At 44.8% G+C, this 17,379-nt stretch overlaps 1 protein-coding gene, 1 long non-coding RNA gene and 2 other non-coding genes across 5 annotated transcripts in view; 3 read left to right on the forward strand and 1 right to left on the reverse strand.

Annotated features, from left to right (window-relative positions):
* Positions 1-3,964, reverse strand: part of c28h11orf54 (chromosome 28 C11orf54 homolog) — a 37,320-nt gene extending 33,356 nt beyond the window's left edge. The window contains exon 1 of the mRNA XM_033046156.1: positions 3,932-3,964. The gene's annotated coding sequence lies outside the window, so the exon portion shown is untranslated. The remainder of the gene's footprint in view (positions 1-3,931) is intronic.
* Positions 3,965-6,031: 2,067 nt separating this feature from the next.
* Positions 6,032-11,493, forward strand: LOC116989033. 2 transcript variants are annotated; one of them, XR_004416109.1, is made up of 8 exons: positions 6,032-6,376; positions 6,670-6,731; positions 7,294-7,356; positions 8,479-8,581; positions 8,808-8,834; positions 9,561-9,615; positions 10,567-10,630; positions 11,283-11,493. It is a non-coding gene; the product is annotated as an uncharacterized LOC116989033 (long non-coding RNA). The 2 variants fall into 2 exon arrangements; XR_004416108.1 differs by having other exon boundaries at positions 6,073-6,376; positions 8,455-8,581.
* LOC116989230 lies at positions 8,197-8,330 on the forward strand. Its single transcript, XR_004416190.1, has one exon. It is a non-coding gene; the product is annotated as a small nucleolar RNA SNORA18 (small nucleolar RNA).
* Positions 9,355-9,490, forward strand: LOC116989225. The gene has a single exon (XR_004416185.1). It is a non-coding gene; the product is annotated as a small nucleolar RNA SNORA8 (small nucleolar RNA).
* Positions 11,494-17,379: the final 5,886 nt, after the last annotated feature.

A 17,379-nucleotide genomic window follows, 5' to 3' on the forward strand; every position in this document is an offset into this window, starting at 1 on the left:
AGAAAATGCTGGTATTAGCTGTTTATTTTTTCATTACAATTTTTTGATAGGTCGTGCAGTGAATGTACATGTTAATATTCCAAGCTGGAGATTGTAATGTTGAATATCGCCAAATAACTTCTGCCTATGTAATGAGAACTATGAAATGGGATACCATTATTAGAATATTATTAAAACCGTATGTTAAAAGCTAAATGGTTATTTTTGCACAATGTGCTATAAACTGTATATGCTTTTTAAGAAAAATCACTGTTTCCATCTTGTCCATGAATTAGCTATTTTGCATTTATTTTACACAGAGCAGTGCACATTTCATTTACACCACAAAGCTGTGTTGTATGTTTTATGAATTTTCTTTTTCATTCACAAATTTTTATGGGCGCAAATATTTGTACACAAGCATGAAAAATGATAGACACAAGGAACTGCAGATGTTCGGAACAAAAAGTGCTGAGGGAGCTCGGCAGGTCAGGCAGCATCTGTAAATGAATGAATAGGTGACATTTCAGGTGGGGATCCTTCTGAAGAAGTCCCGAGTCAGAACATTGCCTGTCTATTCCCTCCATTTTGTGTTTTGCATTAGAAATTGCAGTCTGCAGCATCAGTGGATATCACACAAATATAAGTAGTGTGACAAAGCTAGATGGCAGTGTGAGCTGTGAGAGCCTCGGGAAAACACAGGCAGGCTAAGGATGTGGCAGATTGGACATAATATGCAAAATGTACCACCCTCCTCTTAGAAATGAAAAGAAAAAGAAAGAGATTTTTTTGTAATGGTGTAATGGCCTGGTGTCTTTGTACAGAGATTTCTAAAAGGTAACACTCCAAGGAACTGCAGTTGCTGGTTTACAAAAATGGACACAAAGTATTGGACAAACTCAGCGGATCAGGCAGCATCTCTGATGAACACGGATAGATGATGTTTCGGGTCGGGACCCTTGATATGTTGCCCTTTATAGCAAAAGGATCTGTAAACAAGATTAAAGGTGCCTGGCTCCAACTTTATAGAGTGGTTTGGTGAGACCACATCCGGAATATTGTGTACAGGTCTATTTTCCCTAGAGTATTGACGCAATATGTCTCCCAAAATCTTAAAATATATTCAAAATTGCAACACAGAAATGTAATCATAAATTCCTTTAAGCAACCATTGTGGATTATTGGGTGTGTGTGTGATGTGATTGATTTCAGTTCATGATTTAATTACACCTCAATAAGATCATCCCACAGCCTCTTGCACTCTGAAAAACAAAGCCCTACCCCACCCAAACTCTCCTTATAGCTCAGGCCCTCAAGTCCTGGCAACATCCTCACAAATCTTAATTTCATTGGCTTGTTTCAGTACATATGACAATTAAACACTCTTCTTAACTCTCTTGATTCTGTGTCTGTACCATTTCATCTCTAGTCCTACAAGGATTGATCATTAATCACCTCTCAATCTGTGCGCCCTACAGAGAACACATATCCCACATTGGTGGGCTGGCAATGAAAGACTATCAGCAAAAGTAATAAAACTCTATGATGTCAAGTGACTGCGTGAAGGCATTGGTAGGGTGAATCTGAGATCTTAATTACATGTGACAAGTCTGAAATGCATACTCAAGCACAATGGGGGACAAACAGCAGATGCAAAATCAAGTTCAGAAAAAAGAGCGTCCAGTAATAGTCTGAAGAAGGGTCTCGACCCGAAACGTCACCCATTCCATTGCTGCATAGATGCTGCCTCACCCGCTGAATTTCTCCAGCATTTATGTCTACCTTCCAGTAATAGTCAAAGCAATTTTACAAAATGGCAGATCGGTCCACGATCTGGAAATCTCAGCGATTTCTACAAGACATAATACTCGTGCTATAGGATCTTTGGTGGGCGGCACGGTGGCGCAGCGGTACAGTTGCTGCCTTACAGCGCCAGATACCCGGGTTCGATCCCAACTACAGGTGCTGTTGTACGGAGTTTGTACTTTCTCGCTGTGACCATGTGGATTTTCTCCGAGATTTTATGACCATAGGTTTCCTCCCACATCTGGAAATCTCAGCGATTTCTACAAGAAAATTGGCTTGGTTTAAATGTAATTTGGCCCTAGTGTGTGTAAGATAGTGTTAATGTGCAAGGATCGCTGGTCGAGGCTGACTTGGGCCGAAGGGCCTGTTTCCGTGCTGTGTCTCTAAACTAAACTAAACCAAACTAAAATAGTCCTCAATTCATACATCTATGAATTGAATTGAATCCTTTATTTGTCATTCAGACCTTTCGGTCTGAACGAAATGCTGTTGCCTGCAGCCATACATGTAATAATAACAAAACACAATAAACACAAATTAACATCCACCACAGTGAGTTCACCAAACACCTCCTCACTGTGATGGAGGCAAAAGTCTTAGAGTTACTGTCTCTTCCCTCCTCTTCTCCCTCTGCGCCGAGGCGATACCCCACCGGGCGATGGCATCAGTCCCGCGGTTCAAGCTCCGCGGCCCGGGGGTGGTCGAAGCTGCCCGCAGCTGTTGCAACGGGTGCTCCAGAAAACAGGCACCAGCCTGTGACCTGCGAGCTCCCGACATTGTCCTCCACTGGCCCGCGGCCGAGCCCTGGATCCAGGTCGCCGCCGCCTCAGCCGCCAGAGCACCGTCTCCGCCCCGCACCGGGCCGCCCACAAGGCAGCGTCTCAGCCCCGCACCGGGCTGCCCCCACGAGAGCACCTTCCAGCCGGGAGCCGGTCCGCCCACACGGCAGCGTCTCAGCCCCGCACCGGGCTGCTCGCACGGGAGCGCCTTCCAGCCAGTAGCCGTGCCGGCCGCACGGGAGTGTCTCAACCCCGCGCCGTCCGCCCTCACCGGAGCGCCGAGTCGTGCCGCTGCCCGAACGCCGCCGCAGCTCGAAGACGGCCAGCCTCGCGTTGGTGAGTCCTGGCTGGCTCTACCTCCGGACCCTCGAGGTCAGTCGCAAGTTGGAGGCCGCCAGCTCCGCCATTAGGCCTCAGCGCAGACGGGGGAAGAGAAGGGGGATACGACAAAAAGTCGCATTCCCCCGAAGGGAGAGACAGAAAGCTCTGTTTCACCCTCCCCCCACACACATAACACCACCTAATAACCAAAAAAATTACTAAACTAGACAAAAAAAACAACATAAAAAGTAAAAACAGACAGACTGCAGGCGAGCCGCAGCTGTATCACAGCGCCGCCACTTCCGGAATGCTAATCCCACGCCTGCATTAATTCCATATCCATATCCATCTATGCCTTGTTCATTCACGATCTTGTCCAGGTACCTATTAAATGATGTTCCTGTTCCTGCCTCCACACCTCATCTGGCAACTCATTGCAGATACCAGCTACTCTTTGTGTGAAATATTTTCACGACAGATTACCTTTAAACCTCCTCCTTCTCAATGTTTACATTGGTTTTAGATACTACTTCGATGGGAAACATTCCCTGCGCAGGGGAAAACACATAGCGCTGGAGTAACTCAGCAGGTCAGGCAGCTTTCCCGGAGAACATGGATAGGTGACGTTTTGGGGTGGGACCCTTCTTCAGACCTGATTGTAGGAAAGACACAAGGTGCTGGATAACTCAGCGGGTCAGGCAGGGAATGTAGATCGGTGGCATTTTTAGCCCAGATCCTTTGAAATGCCACCTATCCATGCTCTCCAGAGATGCTGCCTGACCTGCTGAGTTACAGCAGCACTTTGTGCCTTGGCATCTGCAGTTCTTTGCTTCTCCATTCAGACTGATTGTAGAAGGGTTGAGAAAGCTGGAGGAGGGGAAGGGCAAAGCTTGGAGAGTGATAGGTGGATACAGTTGGGGAGGATGAAAGTTGATTCAGCAAACCCCTCCACTAGTCTCCCTCCACAGATGCTGCCTGGCCCTCTGAGTCATTCCAGCAATTTGTTTTTCACAAATGGTGAGAAAAAATAAACTTAACTTGACCACCTCTTGAGTTTGAATTCTGCCGGGTGTGCGCATGCGCGGAGAAGGGACGGCGGCGGCGACGACCTGCCGCAAAGCCTCATGGGCGTGAGGAGCAAAAAAAAATATATTTATTTTTAATTAAAAAAACGAATAACGAGCCTGGCGACCGGGTGTGGGGCCCGAGGGGTGAGGAGAAATGAGGGGAGGGAGAAATAATCTGGGGCAGGACGGGTCGGGCTGTCGGCGGGTAGGGGCGGGGCGTGGGGAGGGTATAAAAGGAGCGCGGTTGGCGCCATTCGCCCTCAGTCGCCGTCGGATGGGGTAGGTGATGGTTGTTGTGGTCCCCGCTCTGTCGGTCTCGCTATCCGCCCGCCCTCGGGCCCGGCCCGGTCACCCTCCTCATCTCCCCGGTCTCTACTCTCATTGCCGGTGTCGTGTGGGGGGTTCAGTCCGCCAGCCGAATCCCAGTCCGTTCTCATGCCCCCACCCCTCCGGGCTCTGGGCGTCGGATGGGGGAGGGGAGGGTGGTGCGGGCGCTCTTATTCACACTCTAGTCTGTCCGTCCTCCAGCCCTCGGGCCTAATCCCGTGGCGCGACCCGAGTCCGTGCTCACCCCCCCTGGTCCCCTCTCATCGCCGGCGGTGGATTGGGGGTGGTGGGGGGGAAACGTCCGCCCTACATGGCCTGGTCCCGGGGCCCGCGTCTGCTGCCCCAACTCCGGGCCCCTCCTCCCATCGTCGCCGGCGTTGGATGAGGAGCAGGAGGGAGGGTGGTGGGGGGGGGGGGGGGGAAGAGAAGGAGGATGCGCTCAATTAGGCCTGCTACTGGGGGCCCGGTCCGGTCTCTCTTCTCGGCGCAGGAGGGGGTCCCGCTCAGCTCGGTCCCCGGGCTCTCGGCTGGCCCTCGTCCTCCACCCAATACCCCTCCGGGCTGGAGTGGAGGCGCTCCCGCTCCGTCCATGCGGCCTGTCTTATCCTCATCCCAGGCTCTCGTCTCATCGCTGGGTGGTGGCGTGGACCCGTGATCCTACCTCCTCCGCCATGTCCACGCCCATCCTTGGCTCCCCGGTTTTCCCTTATCCCTCAGCCACGATGCCGGTTCCCGCGATCGGCCCTCCTCACGCCGCGGACCCGCTCTTACTGTGGGGCAGGGAGGAATGTCGCGCCTCCCTTCTCCCCGGATCGGCGGCCACACAAACACAGGCTCTGCTTCCATCTCTGCAGGCTTGCCGTTGCACTGATGATAATGAGGCCTGTTACAGATCCCGGCTTGCACCCTGCATCTACTCCCCGGCCACGTCGCTCTCCTTGTTTTATTCGCCTTGTCTATTCATTTCTCTTTGCCTTGCATCCTTTGATTCTTGATTCCCCTCCGCTGGGTAAAACACTGCATTCATCTCATTTATTTCCCCTCGTGATTTCATACACCTCTACAAAATCGCCCCGCAGCCTCCAAGGAATAAAGTCCTAGCCTGCCCAGCCTTTTTCTCTAGCTTAGGCCCTTGAGTCCTGGTGACCTAAACTGAACACAATACTCCAAACATGTGTAACTAAGTCCTAGCTTCTATACTCAATACCCTTACTAATGCAAACCAATGTACTGTACCATAAGCCACTTTACCACTCTACCGTGACACCACAAAACTATTACTCTAGGCTGAGACACCACTGCTCTACAATATTCCCTGGTTTGACATGCCACTTGTCTGCATTAATCTCTGCCATTTTGTGGCCCATTTGCCTACTGCGCTGTTTTTTGATGTCTATGAAACTACTCGCCTTTGTGTCATCTGCAAATGTACTAATACCTTGTACATTCTCATCTATACATAGACAATAGGCCTTCGTGCCAGCACTGCCATTCAATGTGATCATGGCTTATCATCCAAAATCACTACCCCATTCCTGCTGTCTCCCCATACCCCTTGATTCCGCTAGCCCCAAGAGCTCTATCTAACACACTTTTGAATGCCTCCTCTGAGGCAGAGAATTCCACAAATTCACAACTCCGTGAAAAAACACCGGGAACATGTTTCCTGCATCTAGCGTGTCCAATCCCTTAATAATTTATATGTTTCTATAAGATATCCTCTCATCCTTCTAAACTCCAGTGATTCAAGCCCAGTCTCTCTATTCTTTCATCTTTTGACAGTCCCGCCATCCCGGGAATTAACCTCATGAACCTACGCTGCACTCCCTCAATAGCAAGAATGTCCTTCCTCAAATTAGATGTTGTAATATTAGACAGTGGGGTTTAGGATGAATGCCAGATTATTCCACAAATCACTAATGCTATATACTTCCAATGGCATTGAAGTGTCCAGTTTTTGAGCATTTGACATTATTATATTTGCTCTCGTGAAATGAAATTAATCATTGTATCTTCAATAAATCATAGGCAAGATTGTTGGACCGAGATGTACGAATCAAAATCAATTGTGGCCGCTTTACAAAGTGCAGTGTACAGGTGAGAGAATTAGTATATCCAGAGAACCCTTGTGGCCAGCATGTTGTTCAGAGTTTTGTCTTTTTAAATAGATAAATCTGGAACAGAGTGCTGAAAGTAAACTTTCTTTGCAACCCACGCCCGGTTACACTTTACCGGTCGTGTTACTATCTCGAAAGGACACTTTTTTTTTTTAATGCCACATGATTGTATTTGACCACTTCTGAGATTTTTGAATTAAAACCTTTTATGGTGTGATTAGAGAAATTGTGCAGAAATTTTAAATTTTCTTTCTCTTCCTTGTCTATTCAAAGATGGATAGTCACAATCATCGACAAAGGGGACTGGAGCTGCAGAATGGTGACATGACTACATGGTAATTTATTTTGCTGCCTAGGTGGTTGGCATTTGTATGTGAAGATATTAAGGTAGTGGCTAAATTAAACTAATGTTATTCAATTTTAATGCAAATATGTAAATTTCTAGTGTTTTGGCAAATTGAAGTATTAATGATTACTGCTCAGTCCTTTAACAGCATCAAATCTACTGAGCTTGAAGTGTGGTATAACTTTTAAGTGAACTGCATCCAATGTGTTTTTCCTTGATTTTGTGTACTTGTAAGAAATTGGAGCCCACTTTAGAGTTTCCCTGATTTTATAACTAGAATTAAATGATGACTATTATTAAGCTGCATCTTTGTGTTGCAATCATTTGACCTCTTAATTTTCATCGTCCTTTCCCTCTGCCACTTTTATAAATTGTTATGATGAGTGCCAAAATGTTCAACTGCTCTGATTGACAGTGAATGAATGACTAGGCCTTCTGAACATATCATAGACTATCTTTTATCTGACCAGTTTCTTGATACAAAATCAATATCTTGATTATTGTAAGAGTTTACGATATCTGACAATACTATCTCAATGTTCTCTTGTTAGATATTCTGGATGAAATCGCTCCAATCTGGGAATTGAGATTCTAAGAGCGGCCTAATTACTCTGGTGAGTTTCTCAAACTGATCCAGACTGAACTACTCCAGCAAAATTGAAATGGCTTTGTGATAACTAAATGGTGTATTCCAAAAAGGTCTGTAGCAACACGTGGAGATTCAACAAAAAATAACTGAATTTGGCAAGTAACGGGTTATGAAAAGGGAGCGAGGAGTATGGGAGGGGCATTTACATATTTTTTTTCCTAAACTAAATTGCAGCGCATTAAGGCTTGCTGTTAAGAGTGGAACGTTGGGGTGGGCTTGACATCAGTGATTTCAACATTGGTTGAAAAGCCAGGGGTCAATTTAACATTAAAGAAGTGGAATTGAATTCAATTTTTGCTAAGACATTAGCAAGCTCTGAAGTGCAGGTCAACACTGGTAGATGTTGTTGGAGGGCTTTTCTGCCCTAGTACATCCTTTCCATAGTGTGACCATAACTGCACAATTATGTGGCCAACCCCAATGTCTGTATAGCTGCAGCTTCTATACTGCTGCTTCTGAAGGCAAGTGAGATCAACACTACTCTATCCACCGAGTGTCCTAAGGTCCTATACATCAATGTTCCCAGCCATTTGGTATATATGTTCAGTCAGTATTAGAAGACCCAAAATGCAAACATCACTTGCCTGGGTTAAATTCCATCCACCACATGTAGCTCTATCCTTGGGCAACCTACCGTTGTTTTAGAAGCATAAGGTGCTCATTTACCTTAACTACAATGCAGGATAGATGTATTTTTTGCATTACATTTGCCATATGGATTAATTTTAAGTCATTAGTTTAGTGTCACGTGTACTGAGATCCGGTGAAAAGCTCTTTGTTGCATGACAAGTGGCACATGGCTGGAAATGAGGTCTATCCCAACCGTTTCTTTACAATAGATTTGTGTTGTTGGAAATGCCTCAAAGATAAACTTGTAGTCTTTGCTTTACCCGCTGGACCTTTGATGTTTGTCCAGTGGGATTAAACTACAGAACAATTGCTTGTTGACACATGAGAATAGAACAACATAGGATGAGATTTGTCAGTAATTCAGAAAGAATGTAATGAGAAATAATCTCAACAATGAGATGAAGGGTTAAGAAATTTATTTTTTATTTTAAAGGTCTCCTTCATCTTCACTTCTCAGCACCAGCACAGATGCATTTGCTGACAACTAAACAGTGAGGTTGAAACCACACTCAAACGTTCAGTGCACCATGGGGGTATGATGTCATTTCCCTTTCAGCGAGGTAACTTGTGTTCATTGGTTTGTAGGATAAACTAATTTGACTAAAGCTCGGAATACCAGTTCTGTTGTGATGATTTTTCTGTTCAACTGCTGTGTGAAAGATCGTGTGCATATCTTGATGTGCTGAACAGAACTGTACAGGCCAGTAGTTGGTCTCATTGACTCCCAGCCTGTAATGTCATTAGTTAAGTAAGTTGGATCTAATGTAGTTCTTATTTTCTCTAAAGGTTGGATCACTTCCTATGTGTTTTAAGGTATGTTATGAAAGCAGACTGGGAAAGACTTTTATGTTGGCATTGTTCATATCATTAAATTATTGTAGCTTTGGTTTTGTCAAGGATTTACAGTGCCCTCCATAATGTTTGGGACAAAGACCCGTCGTTTATTTATTTGCCTCTACTGCACAATTTGAGATTTGTCATAGGAAAACCATCACATGTGGTTAAAGTGCACATTCTTTACAAGGGGACACTATGTATAAACGCAGCTGTAATTTCTACATGGTGAAACCAAAATATGTAAAAATGGTCTTTATTAAAATCTGACAATGTGCACTTTAACCACGTGATTTTTTTCAATTACAAATCTCAAATTGTGGAGTACAGGGGCAAATAAATAAATGATGGGTCTTTGTCCCAAACATTGTGGAGGGCACTGTAAACTTAGAAGAATTAAAGGGGTGATTTTTAAATTATATTACATACATTTTAATATTAAATGCAATTTGCATTTGGAACTTTTATATTTGCATGCTTGAGGAGCACTTTATAAATTTGCACTATCGTATCTGCGCCCAGCAGTACTTCTTGATGGGTTGTTCATAAAATAGTGCTAGAGGAATTCATCATTTGGCATCGTTGGTTGGCATGCTGAATATGTTTGTTGACCTGGTATTTTTGTTGATACACTACTACTGTCCATTTTATACTAGTTAACTTGTATAATAAAAAAAGATTGCTCAGTGTGAATTTTATCCATAGGTGTTTGAATAATGTGCCTCAACTGATCAAGGATTGCTGCATCTTGCTTGAACAGGTGAGTGGGTTTGTGTGGAAGTTGCTGTAATTTTCATAGAAGCATTTGCTCATTAAGCATGTCAGCCAGTTGAACACCTAAAGATGTCACTGAGAGTGAATATGCTGTTTTGGTTGACAGTAATTTGTGCTTAAAACAGCTGGTCACATACCAAGGCGATCAGTGATGCAGTTTCTGGTCTGCTGTGGAGATGACCATAAAGTAAAGCAGACCCAGCTGGTTGTAGTTGCGCTGTAACGCAATTGGTCGGGAACACTTAATCACTACCTTTCAACGCCATTTACTTTCTAAAGGCACTTGTACTTTTAATAGCTTGCTATAACTGTTTAGTCAGACAAGACTTTGGCTCGGTCAAATCCTGTTTTCATTTATTTTATTGTAGTCATACTGCATAGAAACAGGCCCTTTGGCGCAACCTGCCCACCATGTCCCATCTACACTAGTCCCACCTGCTTGTATTTAACCCATATCCCTCTAAACCTATCCTGTCCATGTACCTGTCCAAATGTTTCTTAAATGTTGTGATAGTACCTACCTCCCATTTGTGTTTTTTTTTTTTAATCGCCCATGTTCCTATTAAATCTTTCCCCCTTGCTTTAAACCTATGTCTGGTTCTTGATTTCGCTACTCTGGTAAAAGACGGTGCATTTACTCATCTATTCCTCTCATGATCCTGTACACCTCTATTAGATCACCCCTCATCCTCCTGCTCTCCAAGGAATAAAATCGAAGCCTGCTCAACCTCTCCCTGTAGCTCGGGTCTTAGCAACATCCTTCCTATAACGGTGACAAAATGCGCTGTCCATTTTGTGCTGGTGCAATGAGCAGATGGGGGCTGTAACTTACCTGACTTATTTGCCTGGGGTGCTAAACATTTTGTCTGTATTTTAGGATCATGAATGTACCACTTAATTGTTTTTAATATCTTATTTCACTTTGCCCTGTCGACAGGTTGAAGAAGCCATGATGAATAATGTCTGGAAAATGTCTTCAATTTAGGAAAACCAACCTCATGGTAAATTTTTTCATTTTAAATGGGGCTGCTTATTAAAGCAAAAGTCTGATTTTTGGTCATTTCAAAGGAGGTGTTCTGGCAAAAAATCCACCAACTCTCAACGCAAAGACCAAATAGTATGATCCTGTTTTTAGTTACTGCGGACTTGTGTTTTGCAGTCTATGCTTACAGGGAACACGTATTGTGCATGCTCTCGATGGCTCAGGCTGCAGCTTAAAGCTCTAAAATGTCTGTTGCCATGCAATAGCTCACTAAATGTTGTTATCTACCAAATGTATTAGCATCAGCTGTATTTTAAGGTGGTTTTATCAACATGGGTAATCAATTAGATCTTGCGCTCTATGGTACAGATTTTCATGATTATTTGTGGAAGCTTTCTTGATCCACTTAATCTGACATCTGATCTGAATGTTAGCTTGTGTCTCCGTGCCCCTATTGTCTATGTGCATTAAGCTAGTCTGTATTATTGATTACAGTTAGTCAAAACCTTAATGTGCTGTGCAAAGGCTACTGTCCAACATAGAAACTTCAGTTTATTGTCCTGACATCACTGCTTTAAATTTTTTTTATTATTAATATGATAATTAGTGAATGTCTTTACCCTCCTTACATTTATCCAAATGCAATTCAATGACTTTATGCTGCTTTTCAGGTGATTTGGAAGCACAGAAGATTGCACCTCGATGAATTTTGAAGCCACCAAATCATAACAACTAAACATTTACTATTACTGGACTCCAGATCAACAAGGTGGAAGTCCATTGAGTTTACAAATTGCATTATTTTATGTACAGGTATACAACTCATAACTTTGGTTTGTTGTGTGAAATTAAAACAAGAATAAAGGAATTGCTTCTGAACTGCTTTTGGCTTTTTGATTGATTGCTTGGGCAAAATGCCAGCTTCAATTCAAATGAGGGTTGGATTTATTATTGTCACATGTACTGAGGTTCAGTGATAATAATAATAAAAAATTTTATTTAATGGGCGCCTTTCAGACATCTCAAGGACACCTTACATAGTAATCGGAATAACATATAATCGGAATATAACAAGTAATAAAGACATCACAGAGACACAAATTAAAAACAGAATTCAATCCAAAAACAGAAAATCAAAAACAGTGTGAAGAGAGAGCAGCGGCAGCCAAAGCGCGCCAGCGTTCACTCTCTTCACAGTAGAGGTCCTTGCCATCCCAACACATCAGATATACATACATAATACAATAAGTTGAAACTAGAGTACAAAAGGGAAATGCAGAAGGCTGAATATAGGTGCATCAGTTTCTTAAACCAAGTCCAATGTCCTCAATGGGGTAGGGGTGAATCAAACTCATAGCTCATGGAAGGAGTGTTCAGGTGCCTGGTATGGAGAATAAGCTGGTCCTGAGTCTGGTGGTACATGCTTCTATAACTTCTGCCTGGCATGAGCAGGAAGAAGGGACGACTGGGATGGCACATGTCTTTGATTATGTTGGCTGCTCTTCTGGGGCAGCATGAAGTGTGAATTGAGTCAATGGTGGTGACCGCTCCAAGGAATAAAGTCCTACCCTGTTCAGGAGTACCTCTTCCTGTAGTTCTGGCCCTTTAGTCCTGTGTTTGGCTATTTTGTGCAGAGAATTGCAAAACAAATTTTCAGATTCAACTTTAATTGTCAGTGTACAGTACAGAGACAACGAAATGCAGTTAGCATCTCCCTGGAAGCGACATAGAATATGATTTCAATAAATAAATCTATTTACATGTATACAGACATAGTATTTTTCCTGTGGGAGGAGTGTCCAGGGGGGGGGGGTGATTGGCAGTCACCGAGGTACACTGTTGAGTAGTGTGACAGTCGCAGGGAAGATGCTGGTCCGGCAACGGAGAGACCTGTAGCGCCTCCCGGATGGCAGGAGGGTAAACAGTCCATGGCTGGGGTGAGAGCAGTCCTTGGCGATGCTGAGCGCCCTCCGCAGACAACGCTTGCTTTGGACAGACTCAATGGAGGGGAGCGAGGAACCGGTGATGCGTTGGGCAATTTTCACCACCCTCTAGTGCTTTCCGGTCGGAGACAGCAGTTGCCATACCATACTGTGATACAGTTGGTAAGGATGCTCTCGATGGTGCAGTGGTAAAAGTTCACCAGGATCTGAGGAGACAGATGGACCTTCTTCAGTCTCCTCAGGAAGAAGAGACGCTGGTGAGCCTTCTTGACCAGAGTTGAGGTATTGTGGGTCCAAGAGAGGTCATCGGAGATGTTGACCCCCAGGAACCTGAAGCTGGAAACACGTTCCACCTCCGTCCCGTTGATGTGGATGGGGGTGTGTGTGCCGCCCCTAGACATCATGAAGTCTACAATGAGCTCCTTGGTCTTTGGGGCGATTAATACAAAATTAGAATTTGAGGGGCTAATTCAGCAGTGGGGCCAGTCACAGAATTTAGCAACATCGAATTGTTACTTTTATGAAAACTTGTTGAAATGCTTAGTTTTGTGTGGAATAAAATTGCATAGTGAAATTCAAACTGCATATTTAATGTAATTGAACTGCCCATGTGCAAGTTCTGACCAGTACTTTGGATAGCAATTGAACTGCAGATGCTGGTTTGCACTGAAGATGGACACACAATGCTGTGTAACTCAGTTGGTAGGCAGCATCTCTGGAGAAAAAGAATAGCTAAGGTTTTGGGTCAACGCCCTTCTTCAGACGGAGAATCTGGGGCGAGGGAAACTAGAGGTTACTGGTTTCCCTCTCCCCTGACTCAGTCTTGAGAAGAGTTTCGACCCGAAACTTCGCCTATTCCTTTTCTCTAGTAATTTGGTTAGTAATGTCAGGCACAGCAATCAATTGTGCCACTGGAGGGCAGCAATGATCTAGCTGGAGAACACAGCTTGGTGACATGAACAGCTTATAAGAGTCTTAAATATATAAACAAATAATTAATTGTAAGTGGCATCACAGGTAGGTAGATTTGATCAACGAGGCTTTTGGCATATTGGAGTTCTTCATCAGTCATGAGTGAGTATAGAAGTTGGGAGGTCATGTTGCAGTTGGTGAAGCCACATTTCAGAATGCCACAATGGTGGAGTGGTGCATTCGGCTTTTGTCACCAAGTTACAGAGAAGATGGAACATGCTGTTTAGAAAATGTTACAGCATGTTCACAGTAGATGGCACTATCTGGGCCCGGTGCTCCACAACCAACAAAGACCATCTCGAAGCAATCAGTGCAAAACCAGCAGCAATCTGAAATGGTAGTTTATACCAAAACTCTTTATTCTTCAAGGAATTTAGTTGGTGCTGCATGATAATCGTATTGGTCAACTTGGTGTTTGAAAATAAATTGTAGTTATTCCTTAGTTTTTGGTTGTTGCTTTATCAAATAGAGTTTGTGAATGTTGTATTAATATAATAACAGGTCATTTTGCAGCTTTGAGATCATGCTATGAAGATTTTGATGACATCAGGTGAAACTGAATTTTAAAAAAATCAATTAAAAAAATCATGTCTTTTGGTTTAAATTCAGTTTTTTTGAAATTACGGACTTTATCAAATCCCGGGAAAGCTTATTCAAGTCAGGGTGGTGAATCTGGAATTCATTGCCACAGACAGCTGTGGAGGCTATCAATGGGTAGAGATAAGGCAGAAATAGATAGATTCTTAATTAGTACGAGTGTCTGGTGTTAAGGGGAGAATGGGGTTGAGGGGGAGAGTTAGATCAGCCATGATTGAATGGTGGAGTAGACTTGATGGGTCGAATGGCCTAATTCTGCTAGAACTTATGAAGAGATGAAATAATTAGCTGGGCATTCAGTCAGACTGGTAATTGCTTGATCTGTTATGTAAAGTGAAACATAAAATACTTAATGAGAGTCACACTTGTTTGGACATTCCAAGCAACGTTACTGCCGAAGGAATACGTCGGAAATGCATCTTCTATTACAACGTGTGAAGCCAAGCAGCCAAATTGTACACAGCATGTTCTCAGAGATAGCTATGTGATCCTCTGTTCTACTGATGGTGAATGAGGGATACATTTGGACAGAGGCACCTCCCCAAGAGACTCATGGATTTAACACCAATTGAGCTTTCAACTCAATGAAAACCGATGCAAATAATTGAGACTAAATTATCTCAACACATATTAACAAACTCCTGTTCAGATACAGTCTCTGTCTTTGTTTAACAATGTTTTGTTTAGGTTAGAGCAGGCCCTTTGGCCCACCGAGACCGTGCTGACCAGCGATCCCTGCACACTGCACTAGCACATCCCCGCATAGTGTGCACTAGCACTATCCGACACTTTAGGGAGAATTTACAATCTTTACTGAAGTCAATTAACCGACAAACCTGTACATCTTTGGTGGAGTGTGAGAGGAAACTGGGTCACCCGGGGAAAAGCATGGGGAGAACGTACAAACTCCTTGCAGATAGCACCCATCGTCCTTTATTCGTTTGACTGGTCGGGGAACTGGGAAGGGGAGGAGATGGAGAGAGGGAAAGCAAGGGCTTGAGTAACTCAGCGGGTCAGGCAGCATCTCTGGGGGAAAAAGGATGAATGGTGTTTTGGGTTGGAACCCTCTTCAGCCCCGGTATACCACCTGATTCCCTGGGCATCCTGCAGAGTTATGTTAAAATATACCCCTGTAATTTTACAATATATTCCATATCTGACTGTTCACGGGCCATCTTCCATTCCATTATCTCGGAGCTAAGATTTATCCCTGAGCCAACATGTTAGGGTGGCGCAGTGGTAGAGTTGCTGCCTTACAGAGCTTACAGCGCCAGAGATCCGGGGTCGATCCCGACTACGGGTGCTGTCTACGGAGTTTGTACGTTCTCCCCGTGACCTGCGTGGTTTTTCTCTGAGATCTTCAGTTTCCTCCCACACTCCACAGGTTTGTAGGCTAATTGGTGTGGTAGTGTAAAGGGTCTGTCCCACTTTCAAGACCTAATTCACGACCTTTTTTACTCGTGGACATTTTTCATCAGGCTAGAAAAACGCCCCGACCTACTTGATGCTACAACGAGCATTACGACTTACCTACGACCTCGTGACGACCATGCTGCGAGTAGGGGTCAAGGGCAAACTTGGCAGAGGTTGTGAATTAGGTTGTGAAAGTGGGACAGGCCCTTTAATGTGCAGGGATCGCTGGTCGGTGCGGACTCGGTGGGCCGAAGGGCCTGTTTCTGCGCTGTATCTCTAAACGGAGCCAAACAAGGCAGAAGAAGCTAATTAGTTTGTAAGCTAGTATCAAATCCCCATTTGCCATTAACAAGGTGATAACAGTCCTTGACTGATGTGCCTTTACCCGCTGCAAGCACAGAGTTCCTGCTGTGATTTATGAAGTGCAACACAGTTCTCAAAGTCAATAAACAGCACATTCTGCATCGCAAATTTTAATGCAGTTAAATGTTGTAATATGGCCCTTACCTCCACCCACCTGTCCATTGCTACCTTCAGCTATTCCCCCATCCGGTAACTGAAGGAAGCAATTTAACATCCTCCCATCCGGGCAGGAAACAAAGCAGATGCAAATGGAGTTACGGGGTTATGGTGGTGGAGTGGGCGTTAGTAGCATTCTTGTGCTTTCCAGTTTATAATAGCCTGAAATCTGGAACGGGAAGCCCTCAGTCTTTAAGAAAAACAGACTGCAATTTAAATGTCAAAGTTGAATCCCATTGTCATTAGCTGCAGCAGAGAACTAGACGCCATAGCCTCAGAATGAAAGGACGTACCTTTAGAAAGGAGACAAGGAGGAATTTCTTTAGTCAGGGGATGGGGAACCTGTGGAACTAATTGCCACTGAGGACTGTGGAGGCCAAGTCATTTAATCTTTTTAAGGTGGAGATTGACAGACTGATTAATAATAATAATAATAATAATGGATGGGATTTATATAGCGCCTTTCTAGAATACTCAAGGCGCTTTACATCGCATTATTCATTCACTCCTCAGTCACACTCGGTGGTGATGAGCTACTTCTGTAGCCACAGCTGCCCTGGGGCAGACTGACGGAAGCGTGGCTGCTAATCTGCGCCTACGGCCCCTCCGACCACCACCAATCGCTCACACACAGGCAAAGGTGGGTGAAGTGTCTTGCCCAAGGACACAACGACAGTTTAGTACAGGTGGACAAAGGTCGATGGACGTTTGTTGTCACATACACCAATTGGTGCAGTGAAATTTGAGTTGCCATTGCAGCACACCAATAAAAGAAACACAACATTGTAGAATTTAATATTAAACATAAAAACATCCCCCCACAGCAGGATATACGTTTCCCACTGTGAGGGAAGGCAGCAAAGTTCAGTCTACTTCCTCTATGTTCACCCGTGATCAGGGCCTATTGAGGCCTCCGCAGTCGCCGCTATGGCAGCCCGATGTTTCAGGCCCTCTCGTCGGGATGATGGAATTCCGGCGTCGGAAGAACGCTCTCAGCGGCTTGGAGTTCCGAAACGGCTACCGGAGACCGCGGCTCCCGAAGTCCACAGGCCGAGCTGGGCGGAGCTCCAACACTGGCGATCTCGGCGAAAGATCTCAGGCTCCGTGGTGTTTAAAGTCAGCGCCACTGCGGCTGGAACCTCCGCAGACCACAGCTCCACGATGTTAAAGTCGGCAGTCCCAGGACTCTGGACCCGGGTAAGCCATCGCCCTGCTCCGCGACGGTACCTCGGTGTGCGCTGACGCTGGAGCTGCAGCTCGAAGCTCTGGGCGGTCTCCGGCAGGAAAGACCGCGCCAATCCAGGTGGTAGGCCGCGAGGAGGGG

Source organism: Amblyraja radiata, chromosome 28 (genome assembly GCF_010909765.2).
Source record: "Amblyraja radiata isolate CabotCenter1 chromosome 28, sAmbRad1.1.pri, whole genome shotgun sequence".
Classification (NCBI taxonomy): domain Eukaryota; kingdom Metazoa; phylum Chordata; class Chondrichthyes; order Rajiformes; family Rajidae; genus Amblyraja; species Amblyraja radiata.